Below are 19563 nucleotides of genomic sequence, written 5' to 3' on the forward strand. Positions count from 1 at the left end.
TTGTCATTTTCCCAAGGCCACATAGTATTAGAGGTAAGATTTGAATCTAGGTCCTTTGACTCCAAAGTCAGTACTATGTGTACTTTCAGTATGTGAGTAAAACTCTAATTCTTATTTTGAAGAACTGAAACACACATGCTCATTACTTTCAGTACTAGGGACAAATTTAAAAGTTAATGAACTAAGGAGAGAAAAACTGATAAAACAGCGATATCCTACTTTACCTTTAGAAGTTAAAACATTTGGACACCGTCTTTCTGCAAAAAGCTATGTTCCAACTCAGGAGGACTCCTTAAAATTATAGCAATGAAAATTCCAAAGGCTTAATTGGGAACTAATTTGGAACCTCAAAGGCAAAGAGTGCTTTTCAAGAGACATTTGTTCTAGGAGCTTCAAGTCTAATTCAGGGTAACAGTATTAGGGAGTAGAGTGGCTTCTGTCTGGCATCTGGCGTCAGTTCCAGTCATAAGTAAAACTGAAACAGATAAGTCTTGTCTTTGTTTCCTCCTGTCTCCTTCACACTGCTTTCCCACCATTCTACCATCTTGTATCCTTTCCATTCAAGATCTTGATCTCCCCTGTTCTGAGATCAATGGGCATAAAAATTATTAAGATGTTATTTATTGTGAGTTAATAATAATTCTGACAGCTAATACTCAGTATCACAGTAAATTGAATTTTCAGGGTTTTTTAGAATTTAATTTATATTTTTTAATATTTTAAAAAGAATTTAACTTAGATTTTAAAATTTGATCCAAATGCCAGTCCTGCCAAATAGAGAATATAAGTAGTAGTTTACTGTTTTACAGATAAAGAAGTTGATGTTGAGTGACTTTCAAACAATTAATAATAGGGTTAGCTAGGTGGCACAGTGCCTAGAATACTGAACTTGGAGTCAGGAAGATCTTAGATCGAATCCTACCTCATTAGTACTAAGTGTAATGTAATACTTATGTGATCCTGAGCAAGTCAACATGTGTCTCAGTTTCTTCATCCGTAAAGTGAGGATAATAGCCCCCACTTTTCAAGGTTGTATTATATGCTTGCACATGTCTATAACACAATACATAAGTGTATTATTACTTGTCTGCTTACAAGATCAGCCATGTCTATGATTTACCTTATAATTAATCATTTGCCTATTAGGCTCAAGAAATTCAACAGAATTTTGCTTTTATTGAAAAAACTATATTTGCTATTCCTCATATTCAAAGATTATTCTGTTTATTATGTGTTAGGTACTGTCCTAAGAACTGGGAATATCAAGAAAATAAAAATAGTCTCTGTCTTCATGGAATTTACATTCGAATGAGTGAGATAATTTGTTAATAATTAGGTACATACAAGAGATATACATACTAGATGGGAAATAATCTCAAAAGTAAGAGTACTAGTAGATGGGAGAACCAGGGAAGGCTGCCTACAGAAAGTGAGATTCGAGCCAAGATTTAAGGAAACTTAGGGAGAGAATTTAAGGCACATGGGACAACCTGTATAAGATCATGGAGTCAGGAGGTAAGAGTATCATGTTCAAGTAAGCCAGTGTATCTGGCTTATAGGATTCATAGATGGAAGCAAAATAGGAAAAGGAAGTTGTGATGAGTTTTCAATTCCAGAAGAATAAATTTGATTCTGGAAATAATAGGGAGCCACTAGAGTTTATTGATATGGTTGGCTGTGGAGAAACTGGGGCAGAGGAGAAAAGGGACATATAATGTGAGGGAATCTGTAATTAAGGGGGGGGGGGAATTACATTAGCAACTGAGGGGTTGAATTTGAGTAGGGAGACCCCAATCTAAGGAATCCATTTAGAAGGCTGCTGAATGAATGAGCATTTATTATGTGCCAAGCATAGTGCTCAGGACTGGGATACCCCCCCAAAAAAAAAGAAAGAAAGAAAAAAAGACAATTCCTGTTCTCAGTTATTGATCATAATATAAAATAAAATGGGGTATTGAATTTCAATTTCATACAAGTCCTAGCATTCTCTGTATCTCCATTTTCTCACTTGTTAAGATGAAATAATAATCCATTATATTCCTGTACCATAATTTGTTTCATGATTTTCCAATTAATTCCCACCATAATTTATTTCCAAGTCTTTGCTATAACAAAAAGTGCTTCTTTGTGAAATAATCTAATGGGAAAACACCTCTTAGAGAAAGTTATAGCTGAAAGCCAGTTGAAAAAGTCTCATGCTGCACAGGGTGCAGTGCCAAAGCAAATGGCCATTTTTCTTTCATGTCATTTTCACTGATCAAATCTATTTGTTTCTGACACCAAACCATTTGACAGTATCAGGGACTTTGGACTAAGGCTATAGTTAAGTGAGCAATGACGATGACCTGAATTTGGATGTAATCAGATAAAAGATGTTTACAGTAAATTTTGGGAAGTTAGAATGCCTTTCATATGGCTGTCCTTCACGTAATTGAAGATATTCCCAATTTCCAAGCCTGCTGAAAGTCTTTTCTAGGCTAAATATTACACATTCAATCAATCAGTCCTTGTATGTCATTTGATCCCCTGACCCAGTATTTTGGGAACTTTAATCCAACACTCCAGCTTCTCAGTTGTTCCTCCTAAAATTTGGAATGACCATTGATAAGGGAATAGTAAAGGTAAAGAAGGTGTCAAAGATAATAAGGATCTGAACACAGGATAACTAACAGATGGTAAAGTCAGAACAATCAATTTTAAGAGAAAATATGTTGTCTGATTTAGATATGTTGAGTTTGAGTTTCATGGTAAAATATCCATGTGAACACATATCCTAAACATAGCTAGACAGAAGTAGGCTTAGAGCTGTAAGAGAAGTCAGATTATAGGTAATGATTTGGGAATCACCAGCATAGAAGTGGGAAATGAAGTCAGCAATTGCTAAGGAGCAATAGAGGAGTAAGATAGAAAATGATTCATGCAAAGGAAAGAAAAAATGCACTGAGGGATATAGGAGAACTAGACATGTATGGTACTTAAAAGCCAAAAGTGTGAAGATGGTTGTCAGAATCAAAGAAGTAGCATGGTATCACTGACTGAAACCGAAGGACTCTTGTTCAAATCCTGCCTTTCATGCTGTTTACTAACTATGATCTAACTTCGTCACAGGGGCAAAGTTTCCTCATGTATAAATTGATGCAATTGGACTAAACATTTGAATTCCTTGTAGCAATAAATCTGAGCTTATGAACATGCCTGAAAAAAAGAAGCACTAAACCTGGAGATTAGGAATCACTAGCTATCTTTGAGAGAATAGCTTCAATAAAAGATTAGAATGGAGAAATGAGTTGCCAAGGGGTTGAGGCATTGGAGTATTGGGAATGGGGGTAAAACTTCTTCAAGAATATGTGCAAAGAATGGGAAGAAATCATGGTTCTATAAGGGAGAAAGGTCAAAGAAAAGGTTTATTTGTTTCCTTTGAAGGTTAAGGAAATCTGAGCCGAGTTGCAAGCAAATAGAATGAAGCCAATTAAAATGAAAGAACAAATCTAAAAGAAAAGAGAACAGTCTAACAGCAAGGTTTTGAATGTGGGACTCAGAAGGAAATAATGTTGACATGGACAGAATAATAAAGTAAAAATGAAGAATTCGGCAAGAAAAATACAAAGGAAACAAAACATAACTATTGCTAGACAGAAGGGGAGAAAAGTGAAGTAAAAGGATAGGAAAAAGCTAAGAAAAGCTAAAAAGGACATATGTATGTGCATTTCAAAGACCAGGAAAATAAAGTGCCCATCAGCTAGGGAAATGAATATTTGAATGTAATGGGATATTATTAAACTGTAACAAAGTATGGAAAGGATGTATTTTGAAGAATTGTTCATTGCATTCATTATAGTTGCTTTTCGTTATAGTGGCATAGTTAAATTATCCTGCTAATTCTGTTCATTCCACTGTGTCAGTTCATATGAATAGCATACACCACACACACACACACACACAAACCTGATAGAGAAACTGAGGCACAAAGTTCTAAGCATGATCAATTTATTAGTATGGATAGCAAATACCAATAAATTGGATCCAAGGCTCCTTGGTTGTCAAGAATGAACCTGACGGCAATTCTTTTATAGCATTTACAAAGTGATGATAGAGAGGTATTTCATTCCTCACCAAGTAGACCAACATTCCCTAACTAAGATCTTTTGGAAAGTTCCATATTAGGCAAATATCCTATTACCAGATTGACTCTTTCACCTTGGTCAGCAAAAGTTCACATATTAGAATTTTTGTGTTGGACTCTAACCTAACAGAAACAGGAAAATTAAACTCCTAGAAATTTTTCTAATAGGGCCTGTACAATTAAGTCTGAATTTCATTCACAAATATTGATTCTGATTAGATACATTGATTAGATTAAATTCTCAATAATTAATCATGAAATATAAAATTCAAAGTTTATAATAGGCAAATGAAGTTACAGGCTTTAAAAGCTCAAAGACAGAGAGGATCAACTAATACATAGTGGATTGATCATAATAAATTAAAAATAATATAAAATAAAAAGGGGTATTGAATTTCAATTTCATACAAGTCCTAGAATTCTCTATATCTCTCCTTTTTCTCACTTATTAAGATGAAATAATAATTCATTATATTCCTATGCCATAATTTGTTTCACAATTTTTCAATTAATGCCCACCATGGTTCGTTTCCAAGTCCTTGCTACAGCAAAAAGTACTTCTACAAGTATTTTATGCCTATTTATTTACTTCAGATTATTGTGGATCCTTTCATTCTGAAGTCTTGTTAATGCATTATGATTTATTGAAGATTTAACTAATCTAAAGATCTGTGTTCTGGAAAAGGACCATATAGAGACTGTATTGAGTGTTGAACCTCAAGTCAGAAGAGCTAAGTTCAAATCTGACCTCAGACACTTACTAGCTGTACAATATAGGGTAAAATCACTTAACCTTTATCTGAGGCAGATCAAGATTTTCTCTCCTGCAAAATGGATATAATAATAGCCCCAACCTCCCAGGATTCTTGTGAGGAAAAAATAAATTAATAAGTAAAAATGCTTTGCAAACCTTAAAGCACTGTATAAAGCCACTAAAATGTAAGGTCCCAGTTTAGAACTCTGGATACAAGCACATTTAAAAAAAAAAAAAAAAAAAAGACTTTGTTTTTCAAAACTCTTTAGCCACAGAATTTAGAGTATAATGGAGCTTGACATGGGAGTGAAAGGGAGATTTCGGGTATGAGAATATGAACTTCCTCTGGAAAGCAGCTGCAAGCCTCTGGATTCCAAGACTTTTAAGCAATTATGCATTGTATTTATAAACTCATTCCAGGTGGACAGTTTATGTGCTGAAGCTAGAGTTGGCTTGAAAGCACTTTGAAATAGAGCTCAAGAGAATAGGGGTGGGGAAAGGACTGTCTTTCCCCCCCTTTAATACAAATAATATAAATTGCTTAAAATTTTTTTCCCTTTTAAATCCCTAGCACCTAGCACAGTTCGTAGCTCATAATAGATTCTTTATAAATGCTTGTTAGTTGATTGACTAATGACATGAAACAAAAAATATAAATTGTTCCTTGCTGCCTGCTACAGTAGAAGAGAGAAAGTAATTCAACCATGAGGCAGAAGGCTTTACAGTTGCCTTTGAATTTCTTGATCTCTATATCAAGGAGACAAAAAGAAGTTGGCCCAAGATTCAGTTGAGTGATCTGTATGACCTTGTACCATTCACTTGGCTTCTGATTATCAATTTCTTTATTTTGAAAAATTTAGCCTACGCTGATTTTTTCTTCCTTCTCTGAATTCCTCTAATATTTAGTCAGCATGGCAGAATTTAGGCCACAATTTTCTTCTGTTATTTGTATCTACTAATGTAGACTGTAAGCTCTTTGAGAACCATGTCCTATTTGTATGTTATCTATTGTATAGTCCTAGTGCTGAGCATATACTAGGGAATCAATAAAACTTTATTGATTGGCCATCAGTTATGGTGTAGGAAAGTCAATGTCTGCTATTACTACTACTATTACTACATCACTAATTGTTTGCGTCATTGTTGTTTGTCCTTTGTTTTAGAAGATGATCAGTGACATTGTGAGTGATATCTTGATTTGGGCAGTAATTAAATTTATATAAGGCAAATTGCACAACTTGCACTTATGTCCCATGATAATAATAGCTAATATTTATATAGTGCTTTAAGGTTTTCAAAACACTTTGCTTATAGAATCTCAGTTAATTCTTGTACCAACTCTGTGAAATGGGTATCATCATTCTAACTTTACAGGTGAAAAAACAGAAGCTGGCCATGCTTAGATGTCTTGTCTAGTCATATAATCCTAAGTGTCTGAGACAAGATGTGAACTCTGATCTTCCTGAATATGAGTCCTATACCCTATTTATTATGCTGTCAATTTTCTCCAAGATCACATAGTATTAGAGACAAGATTTAAACATATCCTCTAACAAAAAAGCCATCTCTTCACTGCAGTGGTATTGAGTTCACACTTTGGCTCTACCACTTAATACCTATGTGATTTTTTTTTTTTTTTTTTTTGCTGAGGCAATTGGGGTAAGTGACTTGCCCAAGGTCACACCATTAGGAAGTATTAAGTGTCTGAGGCCAGATTTGAACTCTGGTCCTCCTGACTTCAGGGCTGGTGCTCTATCCACTGCACGACCTAGCTGCTAACTACGTGATGATCTTTGAGCAAGACAATTAACATCTCTACGTTTCAGTTACCTCTGTTTTAAAATGAGAGGTTTAGATTAGAGGAACTGAAGAATCTTTTCCATTTTTAAGACTATGATTTTGCCAAAAAAAGAAAAGGCTCTGAGAGTCATCTCAGATCAGGTACCAAGAATATGCTTCAGGTATTTTGTGGGGGAAGGGAGGAATTTTACTCAGGTAGATTTGACTGGGCTTCTACTTTGATGTCAGAAAGCTACTGATCAACTAGGAAATTTAAGGTTTTCAGTTTAGGGAGTTTGTATGAGTATGTTGGGATAGAGGGAAAGATGGATAAGGGAAGTAAGGAAAAAGGGAAAATGTTTCAGAAAAATACTCAGATAGAAAGGGGACTAGCAGAAGGAGGGGATACAAATAAGGAATAACCCATTGGACATAAATTAGAAAAAGAGTGCCTGTACTTCGAGGTTGCCACAATGCCAAGGCCTGCTTCTTAATTTGGCAGAGTCAGAAATTCAATTTTACCCATTTACCCAAGGCAGTACCTAACAATATTGAAAATGGAAGAAAGGAAAAAGGATCTGGTCTTGGATCCCTATAATTTTAAACTTAATCATGACTGTGCCTCATCTTTAGAAGTCTGTAGTCTTATATTTTACAGGCATTTAATCTCAAGAATTTTAGAATCTAAAAGTTGGATGTTTTTCTGGTCCAACTTGAATTTGAACAAGAATCTCTTTTTTAATATCCCAGCCAAATTTTAAATTCACCTCTACTTGAAGACATGCAGCTAAGGTGAATAAAATACTTCTGAAAACAACCCATTTCACTTTCATATAGATTTCTGAGAAAGAATTCTTCAGGAAGAGTTTTGGATGAGTGTCAGTGGAATCCAACAGGAGAAAGGCTATTCCTCAAAAACCAGTAGGAATGTGTTCAAGATGGTTTAACCAACTGAAAACTGAAAGGCACAGTTGTAGTAACATGAACAAAAGGACAAAGAATCTGCTTCTCAAAGCTTGAACTAGGCAAAGGCAAGATTATGCTAGTGATGTAATAGTTAAGGTAAACAATCAGAGGCAGGAAATCCTGGATCATTGTTTGAGTGACATTTGGGGAGAGGAAAGGGAGGGATACTGTGAGTGAGTATTGAAAGGAGGGATGTGCCTTGAATATTAAATCCTTTCATTCTTGAAAGAGGAAAAGTTTCACTAATTTTGTTCATCACAAATCTCCCCATTGTTGGCCAGCTAGGGACAAATAAATCAATAAAATAGTCAGATAAGTCCAGATCCCACGATATTATATCTGTTTCTAGAAAGCCAGAGAGAAGGAAGGGCTGGAGGGTGAGGTGGAGGGGGAAGGGGACAGGTCTTGGTGGGCATTGACCTTGCTTAAACAAAACTGTGAGATAGCTACATTTGGAATACTGTGTACTTTTCTGAACACTGCACATGAAAGGGAAAACCAGGAAACTGAAGACAATTCATAGTAGAATAATTACAGTGATTCCTTCAATAAAAATGTATTAAACATTTACTGTGGTATACTGATAAATGCTGGGGTTACAAAGTGACCCCATAGTAAAATAGTGAAATAATCCCTCCCCTCAAGGAATTTGCCTTCAATTGATGGAAAGCAATGTATACATAAAAACTTATGTCTATACCTATATAGCTTTATCCATGTGTGTTTGTTTTTACATATAACTATATCAATATATACACATATGTATATATAGATAGATCAATTTATGCATATGCATATATATATATATATATATATATATATATATACTTATCTACATATTTAATTAAGCTGTCCTAGACAGAATGCTCAATTGCCTGTCTTTGTAATATGTAGAAATATTTCTTGCCTGGGTCCAGTCAAAATGGCCATGTGAGAGATCTGTAAAGCAAAGCTTCCAGTCATATGTGATTCCTTGCTGAGTTGAATCTATTTAGCTAATGAGCCATTTTTCTGTAGATGTTCCTTAGAGACAACTTATCTCTTGGTTTCTCTTTTTTCTTCTATTTTCAAAATGTTAGGATGATTCTGAACTGTCCAAGGTACCTTCCCTTAACCTGGCCTCAAGTTCTAAGCACATGGGAATTTCTGTTTCTTTGGTATTTTGTTTTGTTTTCTTTTTCCCCCATCTTAGGAAAGAAACATCTCCAAGATGAAATTGTTTATGCAATAATCTTGTGGTCATCAAAAGGTCCAAATAAATATCATGGGAGTTCTTCAAGGTAATGACTGAGATGTCCACCAAAGTAATAATGGATGACAGCAAAAGTGAAAGTACATGCAACAGATATGGAAAGATGGTGATAGCTTCAAGAAACATGTCTATTTTTATTAAAGAAGAGTATTGGCTATCAATTCGTACACAGCTTCAAGATCCATCTAGACTCCCCTTCTAGTAGGGAGCTATACCTAAGAAGGACTTAGTAAGGCCTCCATGAATGAAGAAAAATACTGTTGGTACCAAAAGTTAAAAGGAACCTTTTGTCATATGTATTCTGTGAAAGTGTGTCCCTCTACCTTTTGTGCTCTAAATGTGAGCCTACTGTCCCCATTGACCTTGTGACTGTAAGGGTATTGTGTACCCCAGATTTGGGAAGGAAGCCCTTAAATCAATTCTTTCTAAAATTTAATGGGGCCCAGCTGACTAGTTATTAATAGAGAGCAAGCTGGTGGGGACTTATGAATTACAACCAGAAACCCAGTTCTTCTGTGTAGCCTTCTCAGTTTAAGAATTATCAGATTAGGAGTTATTTGCCACCCTTCTGAAAATTCCATATCATAAATATGAGCTAGAGTTAGGGTGGGGCTAGGGGTGGCCCTGAAGATAGCTGCTACATATAAAAAACAGTTTCCAGGAGGAAAGTACTAGCAAATGGGAGGTCAAGCTAGGACTTTTATATTTGGGTTATATAGATGGTAGAAGGCAGTATCATAAATCCAAGAAGCAGGGAGAGAGAACCTCTTACAGCTACAGCTAGTGGAGCTAGATCAGAGGAAATAAAATAAAACATATAACTGAAACATTTTTGCAGAAACAAAATTAGTGCATTTAGAAGGGTTATAGTTAACTGAGGAAATACTTGAAGAAAATTTCTTTGATAAAGATCTGATATCTATTATTGATATAGTTATATAAGATTAACACAGATACATAAAAATAAGAAATGCTGATACAGACATATAACAAAGAGAAACATTCTCCAATAGATAAATGGTCAAGAATATGACTAGATATTTCTCAAGAAGAAATATAAACTATTGCCAATTGTAAGAAAAAAAATTACAAATGACAATAAGAAAAATATCAATATAAATCAGAGATTCTACTTCATACTCATTAGACTGCAATAATAGTCAAAAAAAAAAAAAAAGGAAGAGAGAAAGAAAAGGAAAGGGAAGGAGAAAAGGAAGGAAGGAAAAAGAAAATGATAATTGCTGAAGAAATTGTGAGACTATAGCTACACTAATGCTCCACTGGTGAAACTATGAATTGATACAATCATTCTGGGAAGCAATTTGGAATTATACTCAAAAAACGTAATCAAACTGTGCAATATCACTAGTAGGCATATACCTGAAAGAAAATAAAGACAAGGTGTTGTATTGACTATCTTGTAAGCCCTGGAGTTGGAAATGTATAGTTTTGAAACCTACTTCATATACTTTTTAGCTGTGTAATCATAAGATACTTAACTTTTCTAAACATTGATTTTCTCATCTGTAAAATGAAAGCTTCAGACATAATATATAAATATGTCTTCTAATTCTAAATCTATAATCTTATGAAAGAGAAAAGGGACACATTTATAGAACTACTTTTTGTTGTAGCAAAGAAATGGAAAAAGGTAGATATCCATCTGGTAATTTCTTATTTTAATTAATTGTTATTGCTAACTAGGTGCTAAGCTTTATTATTTGGGTATGCTGAACTGAAAGAGTTGTCAACTCTTGCTAAATGTTAAATTTAAATTTAAATCTTGTGGTCAAAACTATAGACAAATGTTTATTAAATGTCTACTAAGTGCTAGGCTAAGTGGGTTAGGCACTGGGAATACAAGCATAAAGAATGAAATAACACTTATTGTAAAGGAGTTTGTATTTTGGGGTTGGAACTGCCCCTCCTAGTCATGCGCGTGCACACACACACACACACACACACACACACCTCCTCATGTAGCCCTTTTGTTCCTTCTATTCCCTTTGATACTCTCTATTCTAAAACTAAGGCATCTGAAATAACTGTCCTCTAAGCTCTATTTTAGTAATCTATGATTCTAGGATCTTGGACAAATTCTAAAAACCTTCTTCTTTCTTCTTCCTTCTTCCTTCTTCCTTCTTTTTTTCCTGAGGCAATTGGAGTTAAATGAGTTACCCAGAGTCACACAGCTAAGAAGTAAGTGTTAAGTGTCTGATCTCAGATTTGAACTCAGGTCCTTCTAACTTCAGGGCTGCCCCAAAAACCTTCATTCTTAACATAGTTTTTTCTTGCTGCGGAGGGAAATGGAGAATTTTATGAGAAGGATCATACTTTTTAAATAATAGCCTGCCTTTGTGTTGTGCTGCAAGAGTTGAACATTGCTTTCCTCACATAACCTTGTAAAGAAAGTCAGGATAAAGCAGTAGAAAGAGCTCTTTTTTAAACACAGAAAATCCTCAACCCTCAATAAATCCACTCTCCCACAGATTTACATACAATTTGGTAAGAAAAGAAGTATTCATGGTGAGGGAACACACCTAGGAAAGGTATACATGTAACAAACATATAGTCAGAGCATGGAGTTGGGTCCCAGGGTTATAACCTAGATGGAAATTGCTCCCATTCCTACACTTGATTGCTTCTGAAGAGCCACAATATAATTTTGTCTGATTGTGCAGTTCTGGGCTATTCTCTCTGGTGCTCTATGATTGTAATAGTAGGAACTCAATAAATGTTCATTGAATTATGAATGGATGAATGTTACCTGTGGGTACTCTGATTTCTGTTGCCACCTGCAGGTCATCTGTGGATTTACGGCTGCTGTATGGTTTTATTTTGATTTGTTTTAATAGCATAGGCGTAATCAGTTGATTTAATATCTAAACTTGAGATCTATATCTATTTTCTTAAATCAGAAAACCAGTGTAACAATCATTCTGAAAAGCTTGAACTCAAAACCTAGAAAGGGGAAGGGGATACTATTAAGCTGCTAAAAACTAATAGGGATTATATTTCTTCTTTCACAACATCCCAGTCAAGTTCATTTCTGAGTGAGGCAAAGCCAATTGAGGAGTAGATCCTTTGTTCAAATGGGCTAGCTTCATGTTTTGCTGTATTGAGTAGGCTGCTAGATCAAGTAGCTTGCTCCTCAAAACTGGCTCCTCACAACATTAAGTGGTGACTATTAAGTGACTACTGTTAACTCAAGTGGTCTCAACTACTGATTCTAGTTTCTTAGGGGATCATTTGTGGCTCTTCTGGCTCTTAAAGTTGATAAAGAAAATCTGATCCATTCAGTTTCCAGATAATTGCTTTTCTAAGATAATGAATAAATAAACAGAAAAAGACAAAAGAAACAAAGGTATCATGAACTTTTCCTGCTGCCTCTCCTTTAGCTGGTGGCCCATATTAGTCTCCTCACTCCAGTGATGCTTGGAAAGAGAGAGAGATTTTGTGAATGAATCTTTTTTTATGATTCCTCTGTTTGGGCTTCTCAGCCAATCAGAAGATTCATCATCACCATTGTATTAGCATAGCCCACTCATGGTGAGAAATAGACTTATCAAGACTATGTGATGGATTCAAAATAGAGAATATTTCCTATACAAATTCTGGACAATCCATCAGGAAGAGTAAATCTACAAAAGCTTCAAGGACTGGGTCATTGGACAGTACCTCCTTTAATTCGAGTTAGAAGAAACTCAGAAGACAGAAACTCTCAAAGTGAAGTTAAATTTGTCCTACAGACCTATGTAAGTCTGATTGGCCTGCAACCACAAAATCATAGAATATTAAAATGAGAAGGAACCTCAGTAGCCATCTAATCAAACCTAGATCCTAAAAGGAATCTCCATTGTAATATACTTGATAAGTTATTGTGGAGGCTTTGACTATCTCCAGTGAGGCAGAACTTGTTGCCTCCTGAGAAATCCCACTCCATCATCAACTAAATTCCTAGAATTTATACCTCTTTTAGTATAGCCCAAGATTCATTAACTTTTTTGACTACCATATTACACTGTTGGCCCATATTGAGCTTGCAGTCTTAGATCTTTTCGAGATGAATTGCTATCATTCTATCCCTCTCTTCTCTGAACAACTGGCCCAAGAGTCAGACTTTTGCTTTAAATTCTACCTCTTGAACAAAATGCTTCACCATTTTGGGCCTGGATGTCTTTATCTGTAAAGTAAGAATGTTTTACTAGATGACTTCCAAAGTTCTATACAGTTCTAGTGATGTAATATTGAGATTTTGGATTTATATCTATTAAACTTCCTCTCATTAAATTCAGTTCAATTTTCTACCATGGGAGTATGTCTTTGGGAATCCTGATTGTTATCTAGGATGTTAAGTATCTCTCTCAGCTTGGTAGCATCTATACGTTGTCTAAGCACATCATCTATCCTTTGTCTAAGTTATTGGTAAAATATTAAATAATACAGGACCAAGCATACCTCCTTAGAGTATGTCACTCATACTTCCAATTTGACATGACCATTCAACCAGTTCAAAATCTATCTAATTTTACTATTGCTTGATCCCCATCTTTTCTTCTCCCCTCCCAAGAAAATAACTAATAATAATTTATCAAATACTTTGGCTAAAATCTAGATAAATTTTTTCAACATCCCCCTGATCTACTTAAATAGTAACCCTGTTAGCAAAGAAAATAAGTTTAGTGTGGCCATGACTTATTCTTAATAATCAACCCATGCTCATTCTTTGTAATGACCCCTTCCTTATCTAGATGTTTGCAAACCATGTCTTGAATAATATAATTTAGAATTTTCCCAAGAAGTGAAGTCAAGTCCGCTAGCTTATCACTTACAGATTCCATTCTTTTGCCTTTCTTGAAAATTGAAGAACATGTACCCTTTTGTTCTGAGAGGCCTTTCCTATTCTGCATGAATTTTCAAATGATCACTGACAGGATATCAACAATCACATCCCCCAGATCTTGCAGTAGCTGAGCCGGTAGTTCATCTGGGTCAGATGATTTGGATTCATCAATGGAAACTACGAGTTCTTACAATCTCTTAACTTATGCTGGCTTTCATTTCCCTATTAGGCAATTTTGTTGTTTTTTTTTCCCCAGTCCAAAGGCCATTCTCTTTGGCAAAGAAAATGGAAACAAAATAAGAACCAATACATTCTCCAATTTCTCCGCTTTCTCTTTTTCAAGTTCTCACTGTCTCCATCCCACTAAGCATATGCTCGGCTTAGGTGTGTGGTCAATGAAGGAGAGAACATGAAATTGCTCCTGTCCCCTAAAATGTGATTTCTTTTATCTACTTACTTTATTAATAGGGAAATCTTTGTGGTAGAGCACAAACTTTCTATTCTCTTAGTAGACTACCCTGAAAAAATTCAGTTTCTTTTGAAACTCAACTAAATACCTTCCAGCTGGGCAAAATGTGTCTTGGGATTCCTGATGGCCTTTAGGACTCCTGGGCACGTTCATTCCCACGTGTAACCTTCTGCACATAAAGGCAGACTGAGTTTCATCTATCCTTTGCAGAGGAGAAATTCAGGAAACTGACCAATTCTCCAAGCTGCAAAGTAGAAAAGAAAATTGATGTTTTGATTAAATGAATCTTTGAGATCATTTCATGCCAAATTAAAAAAAAAATCCAATTTCAGTGCCAAGTATTCAACATTCACAGAGAACAGATGTAACATGTGTTCATTTTCAAATAAGCTTGAGAAAGAGACCCCAGAACCTTTGTATTTAAATGGTATAATTCATGACAGAGTAGTGAAGGTGGTTTTGAGATGAGACAAAAGACAACTTTTATTTATGTGGGTGTGTACATTTGCATGCACATACACATCTGTAAATGCATATACATACTTATTTGTATTTGGCTGTCCCATTCCCTTTATTTCTGTCTTTTTCTTTTTTTCACTTTAATTTTTTAAAAATTCTGAACTTAAGCATCAAATGCAATTATTCCACATACACTGTGAATCAGGAGAGAATTTTACATGAAATTCTCATCCACTTTCAAAGTGACAGTGGCAATCAATTCAGTAAGTAATTAATTTCAAAGGCATCAAAGAGTTTGCTAGAAATAATGGAACATTTATTTGTAGGTTAAGTTTTAAAGTTTTGGGCTTGAAGCTGCTGGAATATCATAGCAGAGGCAAACAGACTCTTCCTATTTCCTTAGTACAATTATGAACTGAAAACCTGTGTTTCTTAACTGAACTTAAAACCAAATTCTTTGTTTTAGAAATATGCTTTTTCATTTAATTTCTTTGAGCTTTTGGGAGACTGATGTTTATTAAACTCCAAAAAGCAAAAACATGTCAATACTTCTTGTTTTCCAATGATATAGCTGTAACTACTTGGGAGTAGTAATATCCATTTGTTGCTAAATAATGATTTTGATATCGGGATGTTCAAATTCTATATAATCTCTCATCTAAATGTACCAACCAGTTATAACATTCTCAAAAAAAAATTCCCATGGAGATATTTTTTTTGGTGGGCGGAGATCTGTTTTCTTTTACAACATGACTTTTATGAAAATGTTTTACATAACTTCACATGTGCTTTTTTAATAAGGGATGCAATGAGGATAAAGGAGATATTGTGAAACTCAAAGTTTTAAAAACAAATGTAAAAATTGTTTAAAATGTAACTGGGGAAAAATAAAAATATCAAATTTTTAAAATGATAAAAAAAAATTCCCATATGATCCTATCTGAGATAATATCATCAATGAATGAATTGTGGTGTTTTACTGCTAATGCTAAATAGCTCTTTTTTTTTCTCCTCTGGCTAAAAAAATTTTTTAAATTGATTCATCAGACTTTAAACATATTTCTTAAAGATTGGTGCAGTACAAGAATTTTTAAATATTTTGTAGATTATGGACTCTTTTGGCAGTCTGGTAAAACCTCTGGACCCCTTGATGTTTTTAAATGCAGAAAACACTTAGGATTGCAAACAAAACAATTATATTAAAATTTTGTTGTTGCTCAGTTGACACTTCATGACCCCATTTGAGGTTTTCTTGGCAAAAATACTGGAGTGGTTTGCCCTTTCCTTCTCCAGCTCATTATACAGATGAGGAAACTGAAGCAAACAGGGTTAAATGACTTATCCAGAGTCATATAGCTAATAAGTATTTGAGGTCAGATTTGAACTCATTCTTTGTGACTCCAGTTTCAGCACTTTAATCATTATATTCAAATATAACTTCAAAATGCACATTTTTAAAAATTCAGTCTGCAATTTCAGAACTGGTTTTTGTTCCTCAATATATTTAAAAAATAAGAATACTTGGATTTAAAGTCAGAAGACTTGAGTTGGAATTGTAACTCCATCACTTATTATCTCTATGACCTTGGGAGATTATTTCATCTGATAGCTTCAGTCTCCTCATCTATAAAAGAGGGTTTTATTAGGCAACTTCTAGACTTTCTTTCAGCTCTAAGTCTGTGATCCTAAGATAGTCACATTTATAATGAATTTGTTAACTTCATTCATTCAGCAAATATTTATTGTCTACTATGTGCAAGACACTAAGACAGTATACATATTTGCTCTGTTGTTAGATTTCATGTCAGTATCATTTTGAAAAAGAAAAAAAAATCAATCTGATGTTCTACTCTATTTTTCTTTCTAACTCTTTGTGCATTTAACCAAATCTCTTCACCTCAATATTACCCATCTGTAAAATTAGCATGTTAATACTTCTACTTATAACACTTTGAGAATTGGGGATGAAAAAGATGCAGTGTAGAAAGAAAATATTGCTATTCCTGATTTATTTAACTTGAACCTTCTGTTTCATTTAAACAAAAGATTAAAATGAAAATTGTGAAGGTCCATAAATAAAAAATATCAAAAGTATCCCATACTGCTACAAGCCTCATAAATGAGCATAGTCCCTTACTGTGTTCTCAAATTCTTTCATTGATATAATCAATGATAGGATGCGAAGACATGCTCATAATTTAAGAGAAAACTAGTTGATCACTTGTAGAAAATATTAGGGAGAAGCTAAGTGGCACAGTGGATATATTGCCTGAAGTCAGAAAGACTCGACTCCATGAGTTCAAATCCACTTTCAGACACTTACTAGTTGCATACTAACTATCTAATAGTCATTTAACCCTATTTTCCCCAGTGTCCTCATCTGTAAAATGATCTGGAGAAGGAAACAGCAGACCACTCTATTATCTTTGCCAAGAAAACCACAAAATGGGTCACAAAGAGTCAAACAACTGAACAGCAACAGAGGATTTTAGATCCTTTTTTTTTTTTTAAATATAAGGCAAACTGGGTAGCCTTTGAGATTTGTTTCAAGCCTGAGAACCATTTTATAAAGAATTGTAAAAAGAAATATAATAATGTCCCTTTTCTAGCTTTTTTTTAGTATTCAAAAAGATGCACTCCTTTTTAGAAGCCACTGGCTTTTTCAATATATTTTTTAAAAAGTACAAAAAACAATAAATCACTTCAAATTCTCAAAACTGGTTATCTTCAGTGAATATTTGACATGCACAGCCATGTACATACTCAGGGGCTTTTATGAAATGTACGTGAGTCTATTGAGTTTTTCTATGGAGACTCTGGTTCAGCCATCTGTCATCTGGAGGTCTGGTCAACTTCCTGCCTTTCCTCACCTCACCATCCGTCTGTGGCAATTAGCCTTCTGGCATCAGGAAAAAGCCAAAGCTGATTACATTTTGACCATGTTCACTTCTATTCCTAATGGAATTATTTAGAGTGTTCATGCAATTTATTTAATATTTGCAGAACTGGACCATATCCTGAATTCGTCAGAAAAGAATGTGACATGCAAGTATTCCCTATAATCTCTCTTCCAGGTTCTTATAGTTACTTACCACTCAACAGGCACTTATATTTCATGGACACATTGTCCTAGCTGTAGGAAATGAGAAGGTATACTATAATGAAGACAGTCCTAGGCTTAATTCAAAAGACTTGTGTCCTTTTTCTGTCTTCTGCCCACTGGTGACTCTGGACAAATTATTGCCTAACCTTGGTTTCCTTACCATTGAAATGAATGAGTTAGATTATAATCTCAAAAGTCCTTTCCAGGTCTAATTCTATAGTTCTAAAGTACATAGATTCCTGCCTTTAAGAATCTTACAATGTAATAGGGAGTTTAGACCTATAAACAAAAAACTATAATACATAACAGGTTGTGATAGGTTTCTTAGGGAAGTATGAAGAATGGTTTAAAAAATTCCTAAGAGAGTGAAATCACCTCTAGTTGTGAAAAATGGAAGAAGGCTGAAGGATGTGTGGAAGAGATAGCTGAATTAGGCCTTGAATAACAGGTAAAATTTCAACATGTTGAGATTAGGGAAAAGGAAGGGTAGTATATTGTTGATAAAGACAGAGATAGGAAAGCATGAGATTTCTTGAGATACAGGAGTTACTTCTGAATTATGAAATCTACTAAAACTGAACTTACCTATACTACAGAAATAGAGCTTGTGTGGAAGATCAGAAAGAAATGTTACTTTTCTCTTAAAATTTCTTTTGGATCCAGATCTTTGTGACTGAGAATTGGGTAATCACCATGCAAATCTATCGTCTCAATTTCTATGAAAATATAGGGAACAAAGATACTCCAGCAATTCTGACTTATATAGTTTTAATATAAAATTCTTAGGGAACAACTTCTCACCCTATAGTATAATAGAATTAGAAAACACAATGCACTTCCTGAAATAGAGGCCCTGTAGTTTCTCTCTCTTATCATGAGTTATTATGTTTAGAATTATTCTTCATTTCAATGTAAACTAAGTCCCATACACTCCCCAGTGGTTAATTTTTTTTTTCTTTCATCTATTACTCTTTTTCAAGGTTTTTCAAAATCATATTTCTATCCTTGCCAAGGCCCCTCTTATTCCAGTTAGAAAGAGGGCTGTAAAATATCACATGTCAAAAGTACCCCAGTCCCTCCCTCCAGTATTCCCTTGATAACTGTTCCCAGGGCAGCTACAACATCTCCATAATGCCTCTGATGGGTACTTTTCCTCTTGGTCCCAACTTTGTTCATCTCCCTTATATGTATTATTTCCCCCCTCCATTTAAATGTAAGCTCCTTGAGGACAGGAACTGTCCTTTTTCTGCCTTTTTTTTTTAGTTTAGTTCACTGGAATATAGTAAGTTTGTTGACTGAAGGACAAAAATATATATAAGAACTTTGATAGAAACCCTGCTCCCTAACATAACTGTTCCTGTTTGCTTTTCATTTTATTCTGTATTTACTAAGAAAATAACATCTATACAGAAGTTTTCTCTGTAAATCAACCAAACTATCTCTGCAATGTACTTGTAATATCAATAAAACATTTTTTTTGACTGACATACTCCAGGATTTTGAGCAGTAGATTCTTTTGTCATGACAACCCAAACACCTTTTAGAAGATTTGAGTTTGCTGCATGTTGGTAATGCCTAACTATAATCCTTGCAACTTACTAGGAGAGATGTGAGGTTGGGAGTTCTGACTTGTAAGAATAAAATCAGTTGATGTCCACACCAAGTCTGGCAACAATATGATGAACACCCAAGAGTGGGAAGTCATTAGGTTGCTTAAAGAGAAATGAACTAATCCACATCAGAAATGGAACAGACCAAAGCTTTTGTGCCAGTCAGTGGTGAGATTAGGCTTTTGAGTGGCCCTAAGTGAAACAG

This window comes from Sarcophilus harrisii, chromosome 4 (genome assembly GCF_902635505.1).
Source record: "Sarcophilus harrisii chromosome 4, mSarHar1.11, whole genome shotgun sequence".
NCBI lineage: Eukaryota > Metazoa > Chordata > Mammalia > Dasyuromorphia > Dasyuridae > Sarcophilus > Sarcophilus harrisii.